Here is a 6,671-nt window from a genome sequence, read left to right as displayed (position 1 = left end):
TATGAAAGGAGTTCCCTGAATTACAATACACTTAGGGTCCCACCTAGACCTTCTCATACAAATGAATGTGAAGACAACTCTTTCCTTGGCTTCTGGGTTACAAGACTGCCACTTGAGCAATGAGGTGCTTTACGTACTATATGGTTACCAGGAAAGACAGAATTTTTCACAAGAGGAGAAAGGACCTGAAGACAAAGGGAAGATGGGGGATGAAAACAGACATACAAAATTTAAAACAGTTTCTGATATACTCTCCACCCCCACCCCACAGTTAACAACCACTCATACTCTCCACCCCCATTCCACAGTTAACAACCACAGTTAACAACAAACCTCATCTGGCCTTAACTCCGTATTTTTAAAAATGAGGAAATACCAAGATGCCTTTACAGATGAATTGTCCAAACTCTCATGAACCCTTTCCATTGACTAAACAATAAATTTTCTTGTTATAAGGAGTCTGTCCTGAGCCTATTTTACCAGAAGCCTCCCCTGAACCTTGGTCAACCTACTCTCACCGCCCAAACCATCAACCCACCACACAGTTTTACCAACATGACATTTTTGGCAGAGTGATAATTCAATAAGCTTTCACTGAGCACGTTTGTTTTTTGTTGTTGTTTTTTGTTTGTGTGTTTTGTTTTTTTTGTTTTGTTTTGTTTTGTTTTTTAAAGATTTTATTTATTTATTTGAGAGAGAGAATGAGAGATAGAAAGCACGAGAGGGAAGAGGGTCAGAGTGAGAAGCAGACTCCCTATTGAGCAGGAAGCCTGATGTGGGACTCGATCCCGGGACTCCAGGATCATGACCTGAGCCGAAGGCAGTCGCTTAACCAACTGAGCCACCCAGGCGCCCTGTTTGTGTGTTTTGTTTTGTTTGCCAGATACTATTCCAGGTAAATCTTGTCCAAGATACAAGGTGCAAGTGACAAGTCATAGTATCCGTAATAGTAGCAATCCTCCTACTATTTATGCAGCATTCACAGCATTCCAGGCACTGCCCCATGCTAAGCACTCTACATACATTATATCATATAATACTCATAGTCAACCTTGGATGGATATACTATTTTCATTCCCATTTTAAAGACCAGAAGCTGAAACACAGAGAAATTAAACAACTTCCTGTAAGTCATGCAGACTATAAATGGTGAAGCTTGGATTTGAATCCAGACAGTCTAGTACCAGAGTCCTTGATGACAACCACTAGGCTGGGCATTTTCCACTGCTAAGATCAATGTCGAGGGCAGCTTCCTGTTTCTACCCACTCAGTTTCACACAACACTATTGCTTAAACAGTTTTCCACTGAGAATCTCCTTTGGAATGGCAAGCCTAAACTATTTCCTGTTTTCAGCCTCACTTCCCCACCTCTTCAAAGCCATGCTACACAATCCCCTTGTTCTAGGAGCTGGACCGGGATAAACTTTGCATTACTGGAGAAACTCCAGGTACTTACCAATAATATGGTTTCCCAAGAAATTAATTATCATAGGCAATTATCACAGGTCCTCTTTTTTTTTTTTTCTCTTCTTCACTTTGGAGATATTAATTAGAATCTCTAATACTTCCCTTCCTGTCTGATGATCAAGCACACTGGAAAAAAAAAAAAAGATAGGTGTTTCCGAAATAGCCAGCAGGCCAGGATACAGATTATACAAATCACAAGACAGGGGAGGTTATGGGTTGGGCTAAAAGCATATAAAGCTAATTTAGAATTACAGCAAGGTATGTAAAAGCTGACAGGACTAATTAATCTTTGGAATAAACAAATACATATACAGCTGAGGAACTTGTTATAACAAAAGGCACAGTGGTATAAATATCAACTTGGATTTCAGGCCTGCCTCAACCACTAACGTTCCCGGAAGCAAATTATAATTCAATTTCCATCTATAAAATGGAGATAATGACACCAGGCTGACAGAGTTGTGCTGAAGATTAAATGAGACAATGTACGTGCAAGTACTGTAAGAGTTAAGTTGCTCTGTATGCTTAGGAGTTTGATTCTGAGCACCTTGCTACTAATCAAAAATTTGAAAATAACTTGCTGCAACCCTACACCTTTGCTCCTACTAATTCAGCAAAATTGACCTGTTCACAGTTGATAAGTAGACAATTATTATTAACTTCAAACTTTCACCACCCTTACTGATCCATCAGTTGCCTTTACTGATATTTGTCTTAACAATAACTTCAGAATTTTACTTTTTTTTACAGTTTACAAAGAACTTACTGAATTATTTTAACAAATCTGCAGGTGTATAAGGTTGGTATTACATATTTACAATCAGTAATATTGCAGCTTGGAGAAGTGATGTGACTTGCACAAGATCTCACGACTGATACAATCTGTATGGAAAGGCAAGGTGAAAGAAGTAAGGGGCAGAAAAATGCTACAAGCCTAAGAATGCAGTCACTTACATAATATAGCTTTGTGGAAAAAGTTCCTTTTCTACCCTGACAAAGAAATACAAAAAGTCTATTCCAAAGTATCTGAAATGATCACAGGTTCTCATTTCATTTATAAAGGCAGTGAGCAAGTTGCAGAGACAAATAAGTATTTTTTTTAAAAATAATGAATAGAGTTTTGCAATGCCACTAAGGTGACTTCTAAAAAAAACACATAAAGTATGGCCATATCATTTATGTTGCCATTAGACTGGAAAAAAAAAAACCAGTGTTACAAAATTTGATCCTTTCTATTCACATTACTTAAGGTATCTAAAAAATCAGCCAAAGCAGTAAGAATAGGGCTTAGAGAAAAAGAAAATGGGAAAATAGAGAAGTAGAGCTTGAGGAGAGAAAAATGGAAAAGTGGGGTGATTGCAAAGGCTTAAATGTCATCTGTGGGTGAAACAATTTATGTGGTCTTAAGTGAGAAGGCACACTGACTAGGAGATCTGGGCTCTAGCAACAACTTTGCCAGGGGATTTAGAAAGTAATAATAACAGGGACTACAGTTTTTTAAGCTCTTACCAGGTGTCAAGCTCTGTGCCAGATGCTTGATACGCGATGAGGGAGCAGAAGGCTAGCCGAAGAGAAAAGCATAAGCTGACACCCTGCAGCCTCTCCCCACCCCCACTCCTGAGTGGGACAAGTGTGACATTCTTCCAGGAATCTCCCAACTATCTTAATGTTAATGCCTTGCCAGGGGGAAAAACAATCTTAGCTTGATAACAGCCAGGCCTCCAGTATCCTGAGGGTTTTCTTTAACATATGAAAATCCTTTTGAAACCTCCCTTTTCCTTACTTCCCCCAATTCCGGAAGATATCATCAGCCACTCCTCAAGACCCCGGTGCAGCAGTTCTTTCTGCCCACTGATCCTGTACCCGTGCTTTAATAAACCACTTTTTTTAAATTTTATTATGTTATGTTAATCACCTTTTTTGCACCAAAGACATCTCAAGAATTCATTCTTGGTCGTTGGCTCCGGACTTCACCCCACTGAACCTCACCTATATTCTAAAACCACATCAATATGGATTAGCTCACTTAAGTCTCACAATCATTGATAGTTACTATATTACTATCCCAATATTACAAATGAGTCATTTGAGCCTCAGAAAAGTTAAGTCAATTAGTCAAGGTCATATAACTTAAGCAAGAGAAGATGTGTATATCTGATTCTTAAAGACTATGTTTCTTTTAACATATAATACTGTCTTTCAACTAATCTCACTTTAGTGAAGCTAAATTTCCTCTCATACAAGTTATCCCTGGGATATCACTCTATTTCATCAGTTAATCTGCTGTGTATCCATGAATGGTTTCAGGATGTGACTCAAAAGCACTAACTTCCTGAATAACTAATCTCGTTTCAAGGAGACCATCCAACATGCACAAATGTCTATTCATAGCTTCTGGTCTATGGCCATGACTCAGCATCATAATCAGCACCTCTGGAACCTGCCAGATCCTGAGGCCTGACAACATGCTGAGATCAATACGTGGCTCAATCAGCATATGAACTAGTGGTGAGTGAAATTTAATTTAGATAATAACTAGCAAATAATTTGTTCTGCAGTGGAGTAATTCATAAAGAATGTTGAAGATGACTGTGTACTTTCAAACACACACAAAAAACTTTGAATCAGACAGATTCATCATACTTGCCACTAGTCAAGTGTTAAGACACCTCCCACAAAAATACACAAAAACGTTAGGCACAAGCTGAATGACAAAAATCACTGTAGACCAATGAAATACAGGTAGGATCTCTTTTCAACAAATACTACTTTAACAACAGGTTATCTATAATATGATTATATCTGTGTCCTTGACAACATTACATTCTAACATTGTATACAAAAAAAAACATTCTGTAGATGCTTTCCTTTATGACATCCTGAGTTCATCCAGCTAACAAGTTTCCTAAAGCATGCACAAAGCCAGTGAATTCAGTTTTGAGCTACAATAGCAACTGCCAGGTTTACAGTGTTAATTCATGAAGCAGTTCACACATTTCAGAATCAGTCCCTAATCTGAGCCGATCAGAGCTTTATTAGGTTATAATCCCACCCAAAAAAACACCAACAGACTTCTACAACCCTTTAAAAAAAGCCCCCACTTCATCCACTTCTTAGAACAGGTCAAATTGTTATTACGAAATATACCTTATATTCTTTTCAAGTGAAGTCACAGCTGTAGAGCAATGCAGTATCTTGAAAGGCACCACTTCTCTGGAACTAGCAAAACAATCTCTTTTGTTCAACACCCTTCTCTCCACTACCAGATGCTCCCAAATACTTGTCAGCAAGCAAACACTGTGTACTCAAAACATTCACTTCGTGTTAACAACTTCAAAAGTAAATAAAAGAGTGTGCCCCACCCCCTCAAATTAAGTAAAAACAGAATACAAAATGTATCATAGCAGGTTTTTATTTTTTTAAGATTTTATCTATTTATTTGACAGAGAGAGCACAAGCAGGGGGAACAGCAGGGAGAGGGAGAAGCAGGCTCCCTCTAGGATCATGACCTGAGCTGAAAGGCAAACGCTTAACCGACTGAGCCACCCAGGTGCCCCACCATAGCAGGGATTATATGACTTCAGTGTTATTCTACCAGTATATTCCTTCATGTCCATGAGGTATAAACTGTAAATACATGAAAATATATTGATATTTGATATTATATCATATATAGTACCATCAATTATAGAAAGGAATGCTAACAAAAACATATAAATATTTCTATCACGTATTCGTTATTTAACAATTAGTTTTGAAAGCCTACTACATGCCAGGCCCTCTTCCAGGCATGAGGGATACAACAGTGAACAAGACAAAAAACCTGCTCTCCTGGAACTTTCTGGTGTGGGAGACAGACAATAAACATATCAGATAATTATAATTTCTAATTTTGATTTTTATAAAGAAAAATAAAGCAAGATAATATGAAAGAGAGTAATGAGGGCTCCTTTTAGATAGGGTGGTCAGGAAATGCCTCTCTGAAAAAGTGGCATTAAGGACCTCAGTGAAGTGAAGAAATGAATCAGGTAAAGACACAGGAGAAGAATCTTCCAGGTAGAAGGAACAGCACATTCAAAAGCCCTGAGGTGGGAATCAGCTTAGTAGTTCTAGAACTAACAAGACCAGTAGGATAGGAAAGAGAAAAGTTTATCTGATCTCATAAAGATAGGCAGACTGTGGACTATGGTAATGAATTTCTCATTTATTTTAGTAAATAAAATAAGGCAGGGAGGCAACTGGACAGTTGTGAGTATAGCGACATGATGTATGGAAGGAAAGGGTAGAAGCAATAATGCAGGCTAGAGCTGATGGTGATGGGGATCAAGTTGATAGCAGTGGAGATGCTGATAGGATCTACTGATGGATTGAGTGCAGAGTATCAGAGGATGATGCCTCAATTTTTGTCATGGGCAACTGGGTAATTATTTATGCGGCCTGGGGATGATGCACAAGGGATCAGCTTTGTATGGTTCAGTTTAAGCTGCCTAACTAAACATCCAAAGGAGAAAGATGAATAGGCAGTTGGATATTTGACTCTGGAGATTAGAGGAAAGACCAGAGCCACAGAAACAACTGAAGTCCCCTAGGGTATAAAATAGATGAAATAAAGAAAAGAGGACCAAGAACTGAGATCTGGGACCCTCCAATATATAGAGGTCAAAGAAATGAGGATGTACCAACAAGGGAGACTAAGGAGAAGCCAGGGAGGTGAGAGAAAAATCTAGAGTTTGTGGTGCCCCAGAAACCAAGTAAAGAAAATGTTTCAAGGAGTGATAATAAATAGTTGGTGACGTTGATAAGGGAACAGGTGGAATATCTGAAGCAAAACTCAGATTAAAGTGGGTTCAGGAAAGAATGGATGGGCCAGTGGAGACAATGAGTACAGTTAACTCTGCTGAGAAGTTTGCTATAAAGGGTCAGAGGTGCTCCTGCTGGGAGGCAATCACACATTTCTTTCCTCTTGAAAACATAAATGGAGAACATCTCACATGAAGGTTTGATCCTACTCTTCCTTGGATTTATTCTTTTTTTTAAGATTTTACTTATTCATTTGACAGACAGAGACACAGCGAGAGAGGGAACACAGGCAGGGGGAGTGGGAGAGGGAGAAGCAGGCTCCCTGCGGAGCAGGGAGCCCAAAGCAGGGCGATCCCAGGACCTGGGATCATGACCTGAGCTGAAGGCAGACGCTTAATGACTGA

Source organism: Eumetopias jubatus, unplaced genomic scaffold (assembly GCF_037043125.1).
Source record: "Eumetopias jubatus isolate StellerSeaLion01/CBP00866 unplaced genomic scaffold, mEumJub1_p1.0 scaffold_11, whole genome shotgun sequence".
Taxonomy (NCBI): domain Eukaryota; kingdom Metazoa; phylum Chordata; class Mammalia; order Carnivora; family Otariidae; genus Eumetopias; species Eumetopias jubatus.
This window is presented reverse-complemented; position numbering follows the sequence as displayed.